We start from the raw sequence: 20,800 nt of genomic DNA, 5'->3' as shown, positions 1-20,800 counted from the left end.
CCTGACCTAGGGTGTTTCCTCTTCTGATTTTTCTCTTCCTTCTTCTTCCCCACAACCAAATTATCTTCGTAGCAGAACAGCCAGGCTCCTGCAAGGTGGAAAACTTTCAAGCCAGTAATGTTCCCAGCTTCCACTGACCTAAGAAGTGTTAACAGCCGTAGGGAGGTGCAGTGCTCCTGCGCCGATTTGCCCCTCAGCCAGCCCAGGTGAGTCTCATTAGCTCCCATGGAGCAGAGTGTGCCTCTCTGAAGAGGGCAGCAGTAAGAGAGGGACAGGGCAGCTTGCAAGCAGGGCAGCTCCGGGGCTGGTCGGCTCAGGAGCATAGCCTTGTTTCTAGGGGGCTGGTTGGAAGCATGGCTCCTGCTTAAGTCCCTCAGGAAGGTGGATAAATTCAATGATCACGAAAGGGGGTGAGCTTTCCTAGAGATTTCATAGAATATCAGGGTTGGAAGGGACCTCAGGAGGTCATCTAGTCCAAACCCCTGCTCAAAGCAGGACCAATCCCCAACTAAATCATCCCAACCAGGCCTTTGTCAAGCCTGACCTTAAAAACCTCAAAGGAAGGAGATTCCACCACCTCCCTAGGTAACCCATTCCAGTGCTTCACCACCCTCCTAGTGAGAAAGTTTTTCCTAATATCCAACCTAAACCTCCCCCACTGCAATTTGAGACCATTACTCCTCGTTCTGTCATCAACTACCACTGAGAACAGTCTACATCCATCTTCTTTGGAACCCCCTTTCAGATAGTTGAAAGCAGCTATCAAATCCCCCCTCATTCTTCTCCTCCACAGACTAAACAATCCCAGTTCCCTCACCCTCTCCTCATAAGTCATGTGTTCCAATCCCCTAATGATTTTTTGTTGCCCTCTGCTGGATGTTTTCCAATTTTTTCACATCCTTCTTGTAGTGTGGGGCCCAAAACTGGACACAGTACTCCAAATGAGGCCTTACCCATGTCGAATAGAGGGGAACAATCACGTACCTCGATCTACTGGCAATGCTCCTACTTATACAGCCCCAAATGCCGTTAGCCTTCTTGGCAATAAGGGCACACTTACTCATATCCAGCTTCTCGTTCACTGTAACCCTAGGTCCTTTTCTGCAGAACTGCTGCCTAGCCATTTAGTCCTTGGTCTGTAGCAGTGCATGGGATTCTTCTGTCCTAAGTGCAGGATTCTGCACTTGTCCTTGTTGAACCTCATCAGATTTCTTTTGGCCCAATCCTCGAATTTGTCTAGGTCCCTCTGTATCCTATCCCTAACCTCCAGCGTATCTACCTCTCCTCCCAGTTTAGCGTCATCTGCAAACTTGCTGAGGGTGCAATCCACACCATCCTCCAGATCATTAATGAAGATATTGAACAAAACGGGTCTGAGAACCAACCCTTGGGGCACTCCACCTGATACTGGCTGCCAACGAGACATGGAGCCATTGATCACTACCCGTTGAGCCCGACAGTCTAGCCAGCTTTCTATCCACCTTATCGTCCATTCATCCAGCCCATACTACTTTAACTTCCTGGCAAGAATAATGGCAGCCACTGCACAACTGTTGATGGGCGGGAGTCGAGAGTGTGTCTCCGCTGTGGCTTGCCTTGCTGCCATCCCTTGGGGTGGGGGAGGTGGCCCTTTCCAGCACAAGACCACCACCACCTGGAGGCCAGCAGGGCAGAGCCAGGAACATGATGGGACTTTGGGGGGGTAGGGAGGGGCGAAGTGACCTGTGGGTGAAGCCAGTGCTGACAGGCAGGAGGGAATAGGGGAGGAGGGTATGGGTTGCTGGGGTGGTGGGTGCGGAGGAGGGTGTTACTTTGGGTGATGGTTTTGAGGCAGGTTGTGGCTGTGGCCGGGGGAAGCCCAGGAAGGGGAGTCTTCCCATTCGCTCACTTATTGCCCATGGGTAGGATTTTCAAAGGGTCCAAGGGACTTAACCCCTCAACTCACCCTGAAACTCAGCGGCCGATCTATGCTCCTTTTGTGAGGAAATGTCTTGTTTTGCTCGTTCGATCTGTCAGGTTTGGAGCAAGCTGCCGGTACCCTTTGGGCAGTGCAAGATCCTGGGCAGAGGGCAAACAAAAGTCTTCCATGCTAGAGTTTCAGCCAGCATCTTGTCTCTTTGGAGCGCTGGGTTCAAAGCCTCATTCGGGTTCCAATTGAAAAGACCCACGTTTATAAAGTCTGGCTCTGGAGTTGGAACCACCCCAATGGTTCAGATCCACGTTAGATCGGGATGGGACACTCATTTCTGCTTCCCTCATCTCCAGCCTCGGTGCGGGCAGCTCGCGTGAGGTTTAGGTCTGGCGGGTTAGTGGCCGCTTGCCGTATCCTGCTGCCGAGTTCAAAGTCGGGCTTGTGGGTCTGGCAGCAGCCAGCCAGCCAGGCTCCGACTCTGGATGTGCACCCAGCAATTTAATGTGCTTGCTCGCATCTTTTGTCAGACGATCACACAGGGAACGTCTAGACAAAGGCGGCAGCAGCCACCATTGCTAACATCAACACCAAGGCCAGACAAAATAAACAGCGAATGTTCCCAGTCCGGTGGGCTTGTCTGTCTCTCCCACAGAGATCTGTGGGGCTCTTTGTTTGTAATTCATGTCTGAGTGCTCAGCTGAGATTCAGTATCTGGATATACTAGGTGCGGGGAAGGGGAAGTGGAGGGTCCTGTGGTTTAAAACCTAAAAGACGGGACTCCTATGTTCTACTCCCAGCTCTGCCATTGACTTGCTTGGTGACCTTGGGCAAATTGTTTAGTCTTTCTCGGTCGGTTACCCCGTTTTTTTTTTTTTTTACAGATGAGGTTAGTCCTTAGCTTCCTACTAAGGGTGGGGTTGTGAGGTTCATTAATAGCTGTAAAGCGCTTTGAGTGGCTTGGGCAGAAGATGCTGCATAAGGGCAAAGTTTAGTGGTGGTGGTCTTCAGGCAAGGGACTGCTTTGTTTAGAACCAGAGCCCAGGCAGAAAGGCTGAAGGCTTGCGTTATCCGCCAGGTCCAAATCTCTCTCTGGCCCCTCCCACCCTGTCTCCCGATAGACCTGCATTCTTCCCTCATCCAAGGAGGAGGGGCCTGGCATGCTTCCTGCCAGCCAGCTGTGGGTGTCTGCTGTCCCCCACTACATCTACACAACGAGCTAGGGGTATGACTCCTCTGCCCCATCGAGGCAGCACCAGGACCAACAGCAGCATAGCTGCAGCAGCATCAGTGGTGGCCCAGCTGATCCGGGCCAAACGGAAACCTACCCTGAAGACGGTGGGTCTGTATTTTCTGCTGCACTACTACGGCTGCCCTGCTATTTATACTCGCGCTAGGTCAATTCGCATGGAGTATGTGTATGCAAACAGGTGACTCACACCTCTAACCTGGGCCTCATCAGAATGGTTTGTATGTTACCCCTGTACAGACCACCTGTCCCCTCCTGTTGAGATGGTGGTGGTTACTTTGTGTTAAGGTACCATCTGGAGGCCCCCGTCCCGCCTAGAGCTTTTCCCACACCATGCGTATTTTCAAGAGTTCAAAACTTTTGGGAGACGAAAAGCCAGCCTCGAAAATATTCACAACCTAAAAAAAAAAAAAAATGTACAGGTCAATTGAAACATTCTCATTTTGATTGTGACCCTTTTCTTCACCTTTTTTTTTTTTTTTAACATCCTAATTAGCTGAAATTTCCAAACAAAAAGCAGTTTCAGACAGGAGAACTGGAATTTTTCATTTCAACAATGTCAAACTTTTGTTTTCTCAACATCATTTCAAGTCAGGAAGTTCATTGAACCCCGTCCTGTTTCACAAATGGTTTTGGTTTTTGAAAACTTGGGGTTTTTTTCAATGAAAATTAAAAAACACCCCAATTTGTCAGAAAATTCCCACCCAGCTGTCATCTTGACTGGGACCCCATCACACCGTGAGCCGTGCAAACAGAATGAAAGGTGGCCTCTTCCTGAAAAGCTTGCAATCTCAAGACAAAACGCAATGAGTGGGTTAACTATCATAACGAGGTTGGGAGGGAAACAGGAATCAAAACCAGGTTGTGGAGGAAGCTGGGTGGTTTTGAGTCAGTTAATATTAGATGACAAACTTCAGAAGCTCCTACTTGCGCCTACCTGGCCATGATCAGCTGGCAATTTTCCATAGGCGGCATGATAGAAATGGTTTTTGTGGTGGTGATCTTGCAGCACAGAGCGTTTGTGTTTAACGATTCAACGATTGTATTATTCATACATTGCAGGACATTGCCACGAGCCACCTGTAAATGGCAGTGGGCAGAAGCTCATCCCCTCACCCTGTAGTCCAGGAACCTGCCTTTGACCTGTGCAGCCACATCCTTAAATAGCTGTTCCACAAAAGTCTTGAGGAGGGAATCAGAGGACAGAGTAGTGGCTTGGAGGCCTGGTTTGGAGCAGATGGAGAGTAGGCATCACTGGTGACATACAGAGGATGCTGGTGCAACAAGGTACATGTGCAGACGTTGCTTTCTGCAGGTCTGTAAGAGAAATATCAGTGTCGTTGCAGTACTGCCAAGGAGCCACGGTCGTGGCCCAGGCCCTCATTGTGCTAGACGCTATACAAACACAGAACAAAAGACCATCCCTGCCCCAAAGAACTGACAATCCAAGCAGATAGCAACAGAACCACATGTGGGCTAGTTTAAAGTTTCTTTGGGTTCACAGTTCCAGGCATCTGAATGTCTCTCAAAGGAATGCCCTTATGGAACATTCCTACAGAACTTAATAGGGATGAAACCCACAGGGTTCTATAGAAGTAACTTTAGAAACCTAGAGAATGGTATCGTCTCACTAGCGTTTTTAAAGCGACTTACAGTCCTGGATAGAGAGCCCCATCCCTGTTACAGAGCTCTACAGGGTGGAAAAGTTACCATGCTCTGTTAATTTCTTTCCCCTGGATGCATTCTGGGATTTCCTTTCACCTTCCTCTAAAGCATCGCCAGCTGTGGCTAAACTGGGATAGGAAACAGAACAGGGTGGACCACTGTTCTGAGATGATACAGAGAGCCTTCTTTCTTAGATGCGTGGCTGATGTCTTGCTCATATGTTTTGGGTTGTTCCTCATGTCCAAATTTGGGGTTGGGAAAGAATTCTCCCCCAGCTCAGATTGGCAGGGACTTTGGGGGGATTTCACCTTCTTCTGCAGCGTGAAGCATGGGTCACCTGCTAGGATCATCAACCTAATCATTTCCAGCTTCCAGCACCGGTGGCACTTCGGTCTCTCTTGGTCTCAGCCTGTAGCACACAACAGTCAGTCTCCTGAGGGCTGAAATGGTTTAGTCTAACCCAAGTTAACGCAGGGGTAACCAAGCGAAATTTAGTTGGGTGTGATATACAGGAGATGACCTAATGGTCCCCTTCTGGCCTTAAACGCTATGAAATTCCATAGGGCTTCTTGAGCAAATGTGAGGTTAACTAGACTTTAAATTGTTGACATTAAATTTTAATTTAAACAAGTGCCTTTACTTGCTTATGTCTCTGGTGTCCCCTGTTTTTCATGTACCTTTCAGCTGTATGAATAATTTTCTCTGGCAACTCACATCTTTCATTTTAGTATGCAGTGTGGTTGTAGCTGTGTTGGTCCCAAGATACTAGAGATACAAGGTGGGTGAAGTGATGTCTTTTATTGGACCAACTTCTGTTGGTGAGATAGACAAGCTTACGAGCTTACACAGAGCTTGAAAACTTGTCTATCTCACCAACAGAAGTTGGTCCAGTAAAAAATATTGCTTCACCCAACTTACCTTTCACTGTGCAAAGTTTTAAAACTTTTGTGTCAGTTGCTTTGAAGTTTTTATTTTTTCCAGTGAGAATAAAGCTCTCCTCCCTCATCTTGGGTTCTTCATCCTTATTACCGTCTAATGGATGCTCTCTCGGGGTGCATGTGTGAATACATGTATGTCCAGAAAACATAACCTTCCAAAATCAAAGTTTTCATACTTCCTATTAGGGCTGTCAAGCAATTAAAAAAATTAATCGGACAATTAATCGCGCCGTTAAACAATCATGGAATACCATCTATTTAAATGTTTTGGATGTTTTCTACATTTTCAAATATATTGATTTCAGTTACAACACAGAATACAAGGTGTACAGTGCTCACTTTATATTTATTTTTTATTACAAATATTTGCCCTGTAAAAAACAAATAGTATTTTTCAATTCACCTCAGACAGGTACTGTGGTGCAATCTCTTTATTGCGAAAGATCAACTTACAAATGTAGAATTATGTACAAAAAAAAACTGCATTCAAAAATAAAACAATGTAAAACTTAACAGCCTACAAGTCCACTCAGTCCTACTTCAGCCAATCGCTCAGACAACCACATTTGGTTACAATTTGCAGGAGATAATGCTGCCCGCGTCTTGTTTACATCACCTGAAAGTGAGAACAGGTGGTTGCATGGGACTGTTGTAGCTGGCATCGCGAGATATTTACATGCCTGATGCACTAAAAATTCATCTTCAACCACCATTCCAGAGGACATGCGTCCATGCTGATGATGGGTTCTGCTTGATAACGATCCAAAGCAGAGTGGACCGACACATGTTCGTTTTCATCATGTGAGTCAGATGCCACCATAAGAAGGTTGATTTTCTTTTTTGGTAGTTTGGGTTCTGTAGTTTCCGCATCTGAGTGTTGCTCTTTTAAGACTTCTGAAAGCGTGCTCCATGCTTCATCCCTCTCAGATTTTGGAAGGCACTTTTGATTGTTAAACCTTGGGTCGAGGGCTGTAGCTATTTTTAGAAATCTCACATTGGTATCGTCTTTACGTTTTGTCAAATCTGCAGTGAAAGTGTTCTTAAAACGAACATGTGTTGGATCATCATCTGAGACTGTTATAACATGAAATATATGGCAGAATGCAGGTAAAATAGAGCTGAAGACCTACAGTTCTTCCCCAAGGAGTTCAGTCACAAATTTAATTAACACATTATTTTTTAAGGAGCATCATCAGCATGGAAGCATGTCCTCTGGAATGGTGGCCGAAGCATGAAGGTGCATATGAATGTTTAGCATATCTGGCACGTAAATACCTTGCAACGCCAGCTACAAAAGTGCCATGTGAATGCCTGTTCTCACTTTCAGGTGACATTGTAAATAAGCAGGCAGCAGCATCTGTTGTAAATGAAACAAACTTGTTTGTCTTAGTGATTGGCTGATCAAGAAGTAGGACTGAGTGGACTTGTAGGCTCTAAAGTTTTACATTGTTTGTTTCTGAGAGCAGTTATGTAACAAAAAAATCTGCATTTGTAAGTTACAGTTTCAGGATAAAGAGATTGCACTACGGTACTTGTGTGAGGTTAATTAAAAATTTTTTTATCATTTTTATAGTGCAAACATTTGTAATAAAAACAATATAAAGTGAGCACTGTACAGTTTGTATTCTGTATAGTAATAGAAATCAATATATTTGAAAATATAGAAAAACATACAAAATATTTAATAAATTTCAATTGATATTCTGTCAGTTTTCAAAGTAGCAGCCGTGTTAGTCTGTATTCGCAAAAAGAAAAGCAGTACTTGTGGCACCTTAGAGACTAACAAATTTCTTTGAGCGTAAGCTTTCGTGTGAGCTGTAGCTCATGAAAGCTTATGCTCAAATAAATTGATATTCTATGGCTTAACAGTACAATTAATTGCGATTAATTTTTTTTGAGTTAATTGAGTGAGTTACCTGCGATTGAGAGCCCTGCTTCCTATCCAGGTAAAGCCTGGAAGAAGAGGTAACACAAACAGATCCTCTGCTTCTGTGTTATTGGAATAGGTCCTGTTTGTACAACAAATGTAGTATCAGTTTAACACTCATGCAACCTCTACTGAGAGGCAATATGGACTATATTCTGCCTAGAGCTGGGCAGGAAATGGTTTTCCTGTCCAGTGAATATTTTCGGGTGTTCATTTTTCCCCCCATCTCAAATCAGGATCAAAAGTCAAAATTTCAGATATTTTGCAAACTGAAAATCCAATTTTTTTTTCCCCATGTCAAGTCCATTGAAACATTTGAATTTTTCTTTTTTTCTTTTCCATTTTTTTCAGTCTAATGGCTTACATTTCTAAATGAAAAGTCATTACAAACTAGAAAACTGGCATTTTTTGGGTGGAGAACGTCTTGACAATTTTTTTTTATTTTTTTTTCCCTGTTGGTTTTCAAGGCAGGAAATGTGTCAAACCCAGCATTGTTTCGCGAACAAGTCGGGGTTTAAAAAAATGGGCATTTTTTTCAACAACAACAAAAAAGATTTGTCAAAAAAAAGTCTCAGCCAGTAATATTCCTGCCTTTGCAGGGGGCTTAATTTAATCTTGTGTTCTATTTTTAGGGGAGCAGCGGGGCCAAGTGCTTTGAGAAATGAAGTCTGGGGGGTTCTGTTCCCAGTTTTTCTCTGACTTTCGGTGGGACCACAGACAAATCGCTCCCCTTTCTGTGCCTCAGTTCTCCCTTCTGTAAAATGGGGATAGTATCCAGTTTTGTGAAGTACTTTGCACTGCTGTAGTGCAGAGGAGCTTGGAGATCTGGGAATGGTCTTCACTTTCTTACTGCAATGTAGTGCTGCTAGTCTGTGGACTGCCATCCTCTGTTCAACCACAAAATGGAGCAGCCAAGGCCACAATAGTGCAAGCTCCCGCAGGCTGCTCTGCCAGCAGGGCCTAGGAGAAGTGACTGGGAGGGATGCCTCTAGGCACTGAAGAGAGCTCTAGCATGGAAAGAGGAATTCCATTCTGTCCTTGGCCTCTTTGCTCTCACTGCCAAACACTCAGAGCCTGATCCAAAACCAATTAGACCAGCCATTCTCTGGGGCAGGGTTGGATGGTGGTTTGGTTGGGTTTGTCCAGCACTTAGCACAATGGGGGCCTGGTCCGTGGTGCAGGTTCCTAGGTGCTACCACGATACAAATCATCAGTAAGAGTGTATTCGGGTAGCCGTCTCTGGGGCGAGATGCACGCTGCACTGCCAGCCCAGCTGTGTGGGAGCCACACTCGTGGACTCACTGTTTCCAGGCCTGAGCTCAGGCTGGACCCAGGCCTCTCGGCCGTCTGAACACGTCCTTACTGCGCTACACGCAACTAATTTGGGTCTGCGGCTTGTCCTGCGTCCACACTGCAAAGTGACGGCTTGGCCCTGAGTCTCAATGGGGCTCGGACACTCACCGTCCCATCTGCAGCAGGGGCCGGGGACCTGAGCCTGGAGGGGCTCTTGGACCAAGGTCTGTGTGGATGGAAGGGGAGTTTGGGCCCAAAGCCAGGGTTTATGGTGCAGTGTAGACCTCTTAATTGGCCTGAGAAGGACTTTGGATGAATTATAATGGGGCCTTTGCTAGGTGCACACTAGTCTGCTGAGGCCTGAGCTAAAACCACCAGTGTTTTTGTTGTTCCCACTGAAAAGCTGGTGAAGGGGAACGATTCCTGACCACCACTGTGACCACCTGGGCTGTGCTGGCACCAGTGAGCCAGTGTGGGGGTGCTCTGCATCCCATTCCCAATCTGTGGAGCCTCTGTTCTTAGTATTTCAATTATCTGCCTTGCAAAAGTGCCTGAGAGCGCCCAATCATGGATCAGGATCCCATTGTGCTTGGCCCTGGACAAACGAAACCTCCAGCCCCTCTCTTCTTTCCTTGATCTCTCAGCCGCTAGGGTTTGAGGAGTTTAAAAAATAATCCTGCAACTCAGAGACTGGCAGTAACTTCCATTTATATTTTCCCTTTAAAGGAAGCAGGACTGAGATTGCACTGGGTGTAGCATTAGGACCCAGTGGTGCAATCATGTTGGAGGTAGGAGCTACTTGTCCCATTTTGGAGCTTTTAGACCAGACAGAAGGGATCAGGGCATCTGGAAAGGAACAAACCGGCACATAGATCCCAAACGGGTAAGAGAATGAGAAGGGGTGAGAGGACACGTTGGGATAATGTCCCTTTGATTTGGGGAGCGGAATGCTTCCCAGCTAGAGAGGTGACATCTTTGGGTTCGGCTTGGAGGGACGATGGGAGGTATGATTTTTGTGTATAATTAGCTCAAAGTGCGGAAATGCAGAATTTCTCGGTTGAATGGGGGAGGAGGGAAATCCCCTCAATTGCATTTTTTCTTCTTGCCAAATGTCTTTGTGTTTCTCCAGCCTAAGGTGGAGCTCAGCTCTGGAAAGCTGTACTCTGGGCTTTAAGCAAAAAGCAATTGTTCTGAGCAGCCAAAAAGTTTGATGGGGGGAAAAAGGTTTGGGGGGACGACGACATTTTTTAAATCTAGAACTAGACAATTGTAGAATTACAGATGTTTAGCCATGAAATAAATCTAAAAATATCCTAACTTTTGAAGGAAGCTCTAACTCCCCCCCAGAAACTAACTGTACAAAAGATAATTTAATATCTCCCCCCACCCCCCAAAAAGTGTGTGCGGGATGGGGGGAATTAAGCCCACTTCAGTGAGTTTTACCTTTGGTCAGTGGCCAAAAAAACCTGAAACCTCTCTCATTCTCTTTGTTCTCTCACTCTCTGGCAGCTGGATTGCTGTGTAAAAAGTTGGGGGAGGGGGCCAGCCTTTTGGAAGGTGGGGTTTAACTGAATGAAAGAGGGCGACTGTGTTGTTCTTTCTCTGAGATTGATTGTTCCCAGATGTGCATTACAAAAACATCTGGTTTCTTGGAGCGCTAGACCCCTGCACAGAGCAGAAAGGAAAGTTCCTCCGTAAACTTGGGCAGATTTTCCCACTTCCAGCTCCCACCTCCCGCTTCCAGCAACAGCCACATCTTTCATAGCAAAATCTATCCTCTTTCCAACTCTGCCTGGGTGTGGGGGTACATTTAATGGGGTTCTTCAGTTCGGTGAGTTGGAGCCTGGAGTGTGTATGTGTGTCTTGGTGTCTGTTGACTGATGCTGTTCCATTGATTTGCTCCAAATGAGACACTGGGATGCATGTGGCTAGTGCCCGTCTATCGGGACCCTTCGACCACTCACTCTTAGTGGGGAGCAGGGGGCATGCCCAGAGTGAATGTAGCAGTATGTCACTGGGTGAGCTTCCCAAGAAGGGGCAGGGGCTGACAGCTGAAAGGATGAATTGAGGACTCAGAGCGGGGGAAGAGGGAGCTGGTGGCTCGAATGCGGCTTTGTGGAGAGTCAGAGCTTGTCTACACTTGGACGTTTTCTGGACTAAGAGGGATTTCAGTAAATTGCCAAGTGGAGACCAGCTCCAGCAGCTTGTGGAGACAAGAGGACAAGCTGTGACATTAACTAACCAGCAGTGGCCACCGTGACCAGTCTAATGGCTCAAAGGGCCATCCTTGGTCGTGGCCCTTTGTATCAGTAAACAGACCGTGCAGCCCAGGGACCAACTCTACGGAGCAATATTGTTTGGTTTTGGTATTACGGCAGTGCCCAGAGGTACTGATCAGATTAGGGCCCCGTTGTGCCATGTGGTGGCCAGACCCCTGATAAGAAATAGTCCCAGCCCTGAAGAGCTTAGAGTAGAAACGGGCAAGACAAAGGGTGGGAGAGGAAACAGGCACAGGGAGGTCAAGTGACTTGCCCAAGGTCACACAGCAGATCAGTGGCGGAACCGGGAATGGAATCCCCTGGCCCATGCTGCCTCCCCTAGGCAGGTTAGCTCAGAATTTTGACATCATTTCAGTTCGTCGCCAATCTTGGATGGCAGTGATGAAAATAGAGCTAATGGAGTTGATTTGTGCTCGCTGCACGGGGAAGTGCATTGGAAAGCTTATGCTTAAATAAATTGGTTAGTCTCTAAGGTGCCACAAGTACTCCTTTTCTTTTTGCGAATACAGACTAACACGGCTGCTACTCTGAAACCTGAGATAAATGCTGGCTTTTGAGGTGTAAGTGAATCTCAAAGAATTGATTAGAAAAAGATGAACTGACCGGGCGTTGCCACCCGCTGTTTAGGGATACGAATGTTCAGACGAAAGACGTGATCTCTGCCCACGTCCCCAGTCTACATCGCGCGCACAGCCACCCCACCTGAGACTGATTGATCCCTTTGTCACGCAGTCCTGGCTGAGAGGCTAAGGTCTGAATGGGCCGGCATGGAGCCTGTACTTCCCTCTCGCTCCTGGTAGTGCTCTACCCACTGTGTGGATAGAGGACTTGGTGTGTGGGGTTGCCATTGTCCCCGTACCCTATGCCCACCACACTCGCACATGCTAACAACCCAACGAATTAACATATTTCAACCCTGTAACTTAAAGAAAAAAATAGAATAACATGACATCCAAAGTCTGGCAAATAGCAATAGCCGAAGCCTGGATTCGATCAGTCAGGGGGGCCCTTCCAGGCTGATGTGCCTGTGTGAATGGGCCCAGTTCTCCCATCTCTTTGTGAGAACTACGAGTCTGGCTCGGTGGAATTGAAGCACTGCGCCGCTCAGGACAATGCAAGCAGGCTTGAAATCCAGGGAGGCAGAAGTCAGAGGTGGGAGTTAGATGCACCCTCCTGGATCCAGCCGCACGAGCGGTTGGATTCTGGGGTAGAAGAGATACAAGTGCAGCGCTGGACGAGTGCCAGGCTTGAGCTGTGGTTAAAAACAAGGATGAGTCCACGTGCTTCTCTCGTTGTGGCAGGTCAGGCTGAAGGATGGGGCTCCAGAAGACCCAGTGCCTCTAGGGATGCCAAAGGAAGGGGCCCTGGGTCCATCTGGCAGTGGTGGGGAGCTGGGCAGGGAGGTGGCCCCATTTTCCTTCTCAGCACCCCCAGTTCTGGCAGCTGAATTCCAACGTCCCGTGCACGTGAGCTGACGACGGGGGGTGTTCCTCCTCCTCACCTCACTCACTAGAAAAGGCGGGATTGGCCTTTTCCCTTCCCCTGTGGGACTCTGAATCTGTTCCCCTCTCCTTTATAGCCCCGGTGGGGTGAGAACTGGCTTGGAACCAGACTCCTCAAGCTTCAGAGCTCCAGATGCAGCCCGTGGGGGAAGGGTTTTTTTGAAATAGTGCCCAGCTCCAACTGGTCCCCCCCTCCTGTGGACGTTTCCACCCCCTTGACCCAAGGCAGTTGCCCTTTCCTGTGATGCCACCCACATGCCTGTTCTCTGGGCTGCCAGCTGTGGGGTCCGAGCTGGCAGGTTTGCATGTGCAGACACATGTGTTGCACCCTGGGTGCGGAAGGCTCAGCCCTGGCGCCTTGACTCTGGGCTCTTAGGAGGAGTGAGAACAGAGCCTACAGACCATGTGCAAATCACAGCACCCTCATCTATCGTAGACGTCAACGGGAGACCAAAGCAAAGCTTCGAGATGCTGCAGTACCCCTGCTGCATAGCCAGGGCACGGGCAGTTTCTCCACTGGCCCGTGCTTTTGTGACGGGTGGTAACAACCTCCGCAGGTGTCAGCACCCATGCAGCTGCACCACTGCTGGACCGTGGGCAGTAATCTTTCCGAGTGGAGATAAGGCCTGAAGGAGCGAGGACTGGCCAACTGAGGGCTTCAAAGACTAGCACCAAAACCTTGGAGCTAGTCCACTGCTGGCTGGGGTGCTGTGTGCTCTCATCAGCGGCTGCTGCCTACTGGGCAGGCTGCTGCCTACTGGGCAGGCTGCTGTCTGCTGGGTAGCTGAATCTTCAGTGTGAACCCCACATTGAGGCTCATTTGCCTCTTATTCACTCTGGTCTCTGTGTGATCTTGGGCAACTCTCTTCCCTGGACTGTGCCTCAGTTTCCCCGTCTGTATAATGGGGACCATTATCCTTGCCTATCTCACAGGGGCCTTTGTAAGAGTTTGTGTCTGTAAAGTGATTGGACTCCTTCAGACACAAGAGGCAGGAAAAGAGTTAAGTGTTTTATTAGGGCCGGGCAAGCTCATTTGGCCTGATTTCAAAGGCACTGGAACATGGTGGGCCTGGAAGTTTTGACTTGGATTTATTGGCTTCATATGCCTCTCAGAGGCAAGACTGAGACAAGAAAGGGAGAGGGGAGAGTGTAATTGGGAGGAGTGAGAACAGAGCCTACAGACCTTTAGGATGATGGGCTTGTCCCTAGCCAACACACAGGCTCCCTGTCCTGGAGCTAGGCCAGTGGTTACCACCTATTTACCATTGTGGGCAGCATCCAAGATGACCTGTGCCCCCGAGGAGGTCACGTGGGCTGCAGCTGTGTGCTGATTGGGCTTCCAGAACGAGACACAAGAGGGTTTGCAAAACTCTAGTGGCTTTGTCAAGCCAAAAACAAATGCCGGGGCTCTCAAACTCTGACCCCCATCCCCAGTGACAATATGTTGGAGGATTTTGTAGTCCTTGCTATTCATTCACCAGTGTTGTACAAGATGCAAAATACCCCTTGACACAAGGAGCATATGATCTAGGGGAGCAGTCGAACTCTGTCTGTTTCACCCCCGAGCTGGAGAAATCTTGCAATAAGCTTTCAGTAATGTTGTGTATTTCACTGCCAGCCGCAGGGGCTGCAAGTTAGGATGGTGGGGTGTAGAGACAAAGTGGTGGAAGGCCTAGGGCTGGAATAGCAGGAGGTGCTGGAGATCTGGATTGAGGTGTATTGGCAACGCGGTGGGTGGTGGAGGGCAGGACTGGAGTGCCGGGGGAAGTGGGAAGTCGCAGGACGGGATTGAGGAGCGTGGGCAAGCAGGAGGGGGAAGAGGAAAGGGTGGACCAGCAGGAGGCACTGTGTGTGGGGACTGAGGGGCATTGGCAGAACTGCATATGGAAGCTTTGCAGCACCTTCCGCCTTTCCACGGTTGCCTACAATTAACCATCAGTTGTTTGTCTCTTAAATGCAATTCTCGAATCTCGCTTCCCAAAGCTATCCCGGCATTGCTTGTGCTTTGATGGGAGCCTGGCGTGACTCTCCAAAGCAAACTGCTCCTAGGAAGGGACACACAGAGCCTTCCAAGGAATCCTTCCCAAATGGGCTCAAATCTCTGCAAACCACTGAAAGCCAAGCACGTGCAAATAGCAAAGAACCCAGCATGGTCTTGTCTAGCCCGGTGTCCAGTCCTCAAATGCTAAGCTATCCCATCCTGCCTTGGGGCAAAGGCCCCACTCCCAGCCACCCCTGTGCTCAGACTAGGACTCCTGGCAGCCCAAGAGGAATCTAGCTTGCTTGCTTGAAAAGTGCTTTTCTGGATCATTGACCTCATTCCTTTTCCAGCTGACTGCATCAAGGGGGCGTTTGGCCCTGGATTAATTGATTGGAAGCTGGGGAGGGGCAGGGGTGGGGGGAGAAGAGCATCAGCATGGGCAGAAATGGCCTCCTTCGATGCTCTGCGCACGCAAGCAGAGTTCCACAGCATTTCTTCAAAGGGGGGGAAATACCAGGAAACTTTCCTAAAGAACGAAGCGTATTACATCCAGGCCTGTTTTAAGGACACTTTGCCCAGAGCATCGAGCAAGTATTTCCTTTTCGGTGAAGGACCTTGGGGGTGGGTAAGGGATGGGTGGATGGGGAAAGCATTCCAAGGAAAACGGGCATGGTCAGCGGGGGGAGAAAGAGGAAAGAAATTCTCCCCTCTGTAGCTCAGGAGAGCAAGTCTCTATTCATGCATGGAGAAATCAAAGGACACTTGGAAAGAGCTGCTGGATGCATTAGAAGTGGGACTTTCAACCTGTCCGCTGGCCCCTTAAATAGGAGGCTTTTGACCACAGCCTGTGCTAATTGCAGAGTTTGGCTATGTGATCCTACTCTATACACACCCACCACCCCTGTACCTCTGCTATTTCTTAAAGGGGCACACGCACTAAAGCGGCGATCTATGCCAGTGTATTTTTTCAGTTCACATCAGTCTGGAAAAGAATCTTTTAAAACATATCCTTCCCCCTCCCTCCCCATGTGATTTGCTGTTCCTGCAGCTGCCAGACTGTTTTTGGCTGCTGTTCTGCAAACCCCCACGCTGCCCTTGACTCATACAGTGGCTACTCCTGGGGGTTAAATTAAGCATGTGAGTAAGTGCATGGGGGAGCCGGGCCTTTGTTTTGAGGGTGGGGACTTGATAGAGGGGAATCCCCCCCCCCTTTTTTTTTAAATGTGCTTAGCAAAGGTTGTGCACAGGTCCGTTAAGCACAGGTTAGCGGTGCTGGTCACAAAGGAGTTTTGGGAAATAAGCTTCCTACGCTGATAACAGGGATGACTTGTCTAGAGGAGGAAGGACACGTTCCACCTTGCATTGGCACTAACGAGATACCGGCAGCAGTCCAGGCAGTGGGTAAGCCGTCACAACGGCATCTTTGCCAGAGAAGCTGGTAAACAGATGGGCAAAATATAGGGGAAAGACGAAGGGCGAAAAAGACGCGGTTTTTGTTGGCACGTTACCACCCCCTTGTCCCCCCTCCCTTTACAAGCTGCACCAGCAAGTCAGCTGTACAACCTGCAGGGTGTATTCGAGTCGAGGAAGAGCTCTGTCTTTCGCCAGCAGAAGTTGGTCCAATAAAAGATGTGGCCTCCCCCAGCTTGTGTCTCTGATATCCTGGGACCGACATGGCTACACAACACTTACGCTTAAGCAGCGTCTGCTCCTATCAGTACTGAGGTGAGAGTTCTCCAACGAAGCCCCAGCTGCTGCAAGAACGAGGCAGCATCCTGCCGTCTGCATGAACCCACTGCCCCAGCAGGACGCCAGGGGGCGCTACGCTGCTGGAGTTGCTTTGTCAGGTGACCCATCGACGCGAGCTCCCTGCCGCTTGTAGCAGTTGAAGATTCCACAGCACTATTTCTGTTTGTTTCTTTGTAACCTTTTCAAATGAGTATTTGCATATCAATCTAAAATCAAGAAATTGGCTAGTTATTATAGTTATCCCACCGCTCCCACCATGTCAAGGTTCCTTCCCCACTCTGAACTCTGGGGTACAGATGTGGGGACCTGCATGAAAATCCCGCAAGCTTACTTTTCCCAGCTTAGATTAAAACTTCCCCAAGGTACAAACTATTTTACCCTTTGCCCTTGGACTTCCACTGCTACAACCACCAAACGTTTATCTGGGTTTATAAATCTCCTCACTGTATTTTCCACTGAATGCATCTGATGAAGTGAGCTGTAGCTCACGAAAGCTTATGCTCAAATAAATTGGTTAGTCTCTAAGGTGCCACTCGTACTCCTTTTCTTTTTGCGAATACAGACTAACATGGCTGCTACTCTGAAACTAGTTATTATCTAGCACTCTTCATCCAGAGATCTCAAGGCACTTTACAAAAGTATGAAAGAATCATCCCTTTTTAATAAATGGGAAACTGAGGCACAGGGTGGGGCAGTGACTTGCCCAAGGACCCAGGAATACAACCCCGGCCTCTTTTTCCTACTCTCCCCCCAATTCACATCATTAAATTGAGCTGAACTCCAAAAGGAAACCCACTTACGCTACAGTGTATTTAATGAATCGGTGGGAATTATGCCAGCAATCCTTTCTTTATAGAATCTCATGTCCAAAACTGATTTTTCCAACCTGGGATCCACTTACTTAGTAACTAAGGGTACGTCTACACAGCAAAACAACACAGTGGCTTCCAGTTTCAGAGCCCAGGTCTACAGACTTTGGATCAGCAGACTCGCACTACAATTCTAAAAATAGCCATGTAGACGTTCTGGCTCCAGCTGGTGCTCGGGCTCTGAAGCCTGGAAAGGGAGATCAGTTTCAGAGCCCCATCCCAAGCCGGAATGTCCACATGGCTGCCAACCCAAGTCTGTAGACAGAGGATCTAAGACTCACTGCTATGTCGTCTTTTGCTGTGCAGATGTATCCTAACGCACCTTGGCTTTCAGTTCTCCATGGGCAAAACCAGGCTACGTCTTTGGTTTCATGCCCAAATCTGAAGTTGTTTTGGTGTATTTGTTAGTTCTGCAAGGGATACAGAGCATCCATAGTTGGGCCTGGCTTCTCAGATTTTACTGGAGAGCTTGTTAGTTGTGGGAAGCGTTTACTTCCTTGCTAGAGCGTTTTGTACAGATATTGTAATACTGGTAGGTAGTTTAACATGCTGCAGAACTGGGGACCCTTCAAGAAATTTTTCCAAAAAACTTTCTGGCAAAAGTGAAATATCCAACTACGTTATTTTTCTTATATCAGGGTTTGCATATTTCTCTCGCCCCCTTGGGCATTGGGAATGACCCCATAGCAAGCACTGCTTAGCCACTCAAACTCCTCTGGGAGCAATGACCATGCTTTCTGCCCCATGATGTTCCCCTTGAGTTTCAGTGGGGTTGGTTTTCTTCACTTCTTGTGCCAAGCTACGGTGTTTATACTTAGACCTGAATTTTTTTTTTAATGGAAAACATTGAATTTTTGCTGAAAAAAAAGAAAACTTCCACCCCAAAACCTCAAAATTTTGATTTGAAATGCTGCCCCACTGCTTAATGGGAATTTTAGTTTGGTGGTCTCATGCCTCCATTTTCCTCTATGGGCCAGCTCCCTGGTCAGACTACATCTCCCACAATACACCACTGTCACCCTTCTTGTTGAGCCACCATGGCGTATCACAGCAGATGTAGTCGGAACCTGCCTGCAGAGGAGAATGGGACCACGAGCTAAACACCAGCTCCCAGAAGGCACCGCAGCAGCATTCCTGAATCAAATTTTTTCAGGTATTCCGTTTTTCAACTAAAAGTTGAGATTTGCAGTGGGACTCGGACACTTTCCACGAAAAAACTTCTTTAGTCTATGCTCCAATTTTCCATCAAATAAACAGTTTCCACCGGGCCTTGTGTTGCTGCACTCTATCGCACAGCCATGACATTCCACCCCAGAGGTGGCTGCAGTTCAGTGGGAGGAGAAGAGAATGCTGAAGCATGTGATTAGTCAAGGACTACTGATGAACATGTGAGGACCATGCTGATATAGTTACCATCTTTAAGCAATACCCTGTGTGTTGAGAGAGGAGAACAGGGGGTTCAGGTGAAGGTCGGGAAGGCAGGGCAGCGATGCAGCATAGATGTGTGTCAGTACTGAGGTTTTGGATTGAGTCAGAGGCCATCTTTGGAGGTGACCCAAGACACACCCAGGGGTACTGCCTTGTTCTGCCTTCCTTTGAGGCTGATGCTACCTGGAGTCACTTCTCTGCCCTCCACGTAGGGCACCATCCGTGATGCCTCCACTAATTCCCCTTTGTATGTCTCCTGGCTTCAGATGATCCTGGTGTTAAAAACAGCGAAAAAACAAACAGCTGAGTAAAGTCAGGCTAAGCATTGACAACCCTGGTCATGTTTTCCCCATGGGATGGGATGGGGATTGATGTAGACCAAGAGAAATCACATTCTCGCCACTTGTGCAACGTTCTCCTGAACCAGAGTGGCTGAGATGAGGTCCTTGCAGATGAGTCTGTTCCACTCCAAGATCAGGTCGCCATCCCACTCCTTGCGTCCCCCAGGGATGCGGAGGAGGAAGATGGAGCAAGTTCGCCTGTGTTGGCTTGGATTGAAAGCCATTTCTCTATTGAGACATTGGAAGACTTTCAGATTCACGTGAATGTGGGGGGAGGGGGAGGCGGTGTGAAAGGCTGGAAGATAATGCACTGGATTGGGACTCGGGAGATCTGGGTCCAGTGCCTCCCTGTGTGGCCTTGGGTAAGTCACCTCATCTCTCTGTGCTTCAGCGCCCCGTCTCCACCATGGAGATCATAATTCTCCTACCCTTTCTGGCTTGGATGCAAAGTTCACTAGGCAAGGACTCGCTCTTGCAGGGTGTATGTACTACCCCTAGCATAATGGGACTCTGATCTTAGCTGGGGCCTGTTAGGAGTAGCAGGAAGTGAACGGTGCTGGATTGACAGCACTGAAGGCCTCTGTTTAGCCGCAGGATAGAGATCACACGTTGGCGACAGTACAGGCATTCTCCAGGTTGCTGCCCTTCCCTCCCTGCTCTCCCAGCGTGCCTCCATCCATCCCCAGAGGGACCCTCCCTAGGGGCCGGAGGAGAATTCAGTCAAAAATGGTCCTTCACCTTGCTGGAGAAGTAAGTGCCTGTCTCCACAGTGGTGGCTTTGGGATATAGACACCAGTCCCGCTAGGAGCTGGACTGAGATTCCCCCCCAAATCCTGCGCTGAGGTGAGGATGAGCTGGTGACTCTGATGCTGCGCACAACAAACGGTATCAGAGATCACAGATCCTCCTCTCTGCAATCCAGCATCTGTGATGGGCTATTGCCAGGAGATGATTAGCCTGCTCCCCCCAGAGCGCTGTGACTCAGATAGGCATCTTGTTTTGGGAAGAAGGATGCTCTCGCTCACCTCCCACCATCAGGACATGCTTGGGGAGATGTTAAGATCCGCCAGCCACTTGGCTCGGTGTCAGCCAGCTGTTCACCCTGTGTGGATACAGTAAGAACAAGGAGAGTACGTGCTTATGTCAAGTGACCTTTGGAAAATGAGCCCAGCATGTGTTCTCACTTAGCCGGGCTGGGCTTGCCCTCCAGAAACTTCCATCACCCCAGTGGAAAGAGGCGGACTGTGTGGATTTTAATTGGGAACAGCCTGCCTTCTGCACTGGGGTTACCAGTGTGCACAGGCTGTTGAGAGCTCCAAGGAAAGTGGCCGATGGCATTGCCTGTTTCTTGTTGGGGAGCTCGGGTTCAAATCCAGCCCTGGTCACTTGTGCAAGGAGTTTGGCAGCATCACTTCTTGGCACCCTTTGGATACAGCATTGCTCTGTTCTTGAGGCTCAGTGTAGGAGAAGCAAGGGTTTTGCAGGCCAGGGCTGAGTGCTTTGTTGGATGGGGAGCTTGGAACTGGATTACTATGGGATGTTGCAAGACAAGAGTGTGGGGCAGTGGCAGAAATACGCATAGGACCCAGGACTGGGTAAGGTAGAGTTGCCAACCCTCCCGGTTTCACCAGGAGTCTCCCGGAATCAGGCCCATCTCGCAGAGGATACTG

General features: G+C 48.5%; 1 protein-coding gene and 1 long non-coding RNA gene across 4 annotated transcripts in view; one reads left to right on the top strand and one right to left on the bottom strand.

The window, feature by feature from the left end:
* Positions 1-557: 557 nt before the first annotated feature.
* On the bottom strand, positions 558-19,034 carry LOC140900093 (uncharacterized). Its single transcript, XR_012155555.2, has 4 exons — positions 18,775-19,034; positions 16,436-16,698; positions 4,096-4,475; positions 558-3,556 (listed from the first exon to the last, which is right to left on the bottom strand). It is a non-coding gene; the product is annotated as an uncharacterized LOC140900093 (long non-coding RNA).
* MFAP2 (microfibril associated protein 2) overlaps positions 9,757-20,800 on the top strand; it is a 31,304-nt gene continuing 20,260 nt past the window's right edge. For 2 of the 3 annotated variants that reach the window (XM_073316706.1, XM_073316704.1), the window contains exon 1: positions 9,757-9,864. The gene's annotated coding sequence lies outside the window, so the exon portion shown is untranslated. The other variant, XM_073316705.1, reaches the window with a different exon arrangement.

This window comes from Lepidochelys kempii, chromosome 18, assembly GCF_965140285.1.
Source record: "Lepidochelys kempii isolate rLepKem1 chromosome 18, rLepKem1.hap1, whole genome shotgun sequence".
Lineage (NCBI taxonomy): Eukaryota > Metazoa > Chordata > Testudines > Cheloniidae > Lepidochelys > Lepidochelys kempii.
Note: the sequence above shows the minus strand (reverse complement) of the source record. Positions and strands in the feature narration are given on the sequence as shown.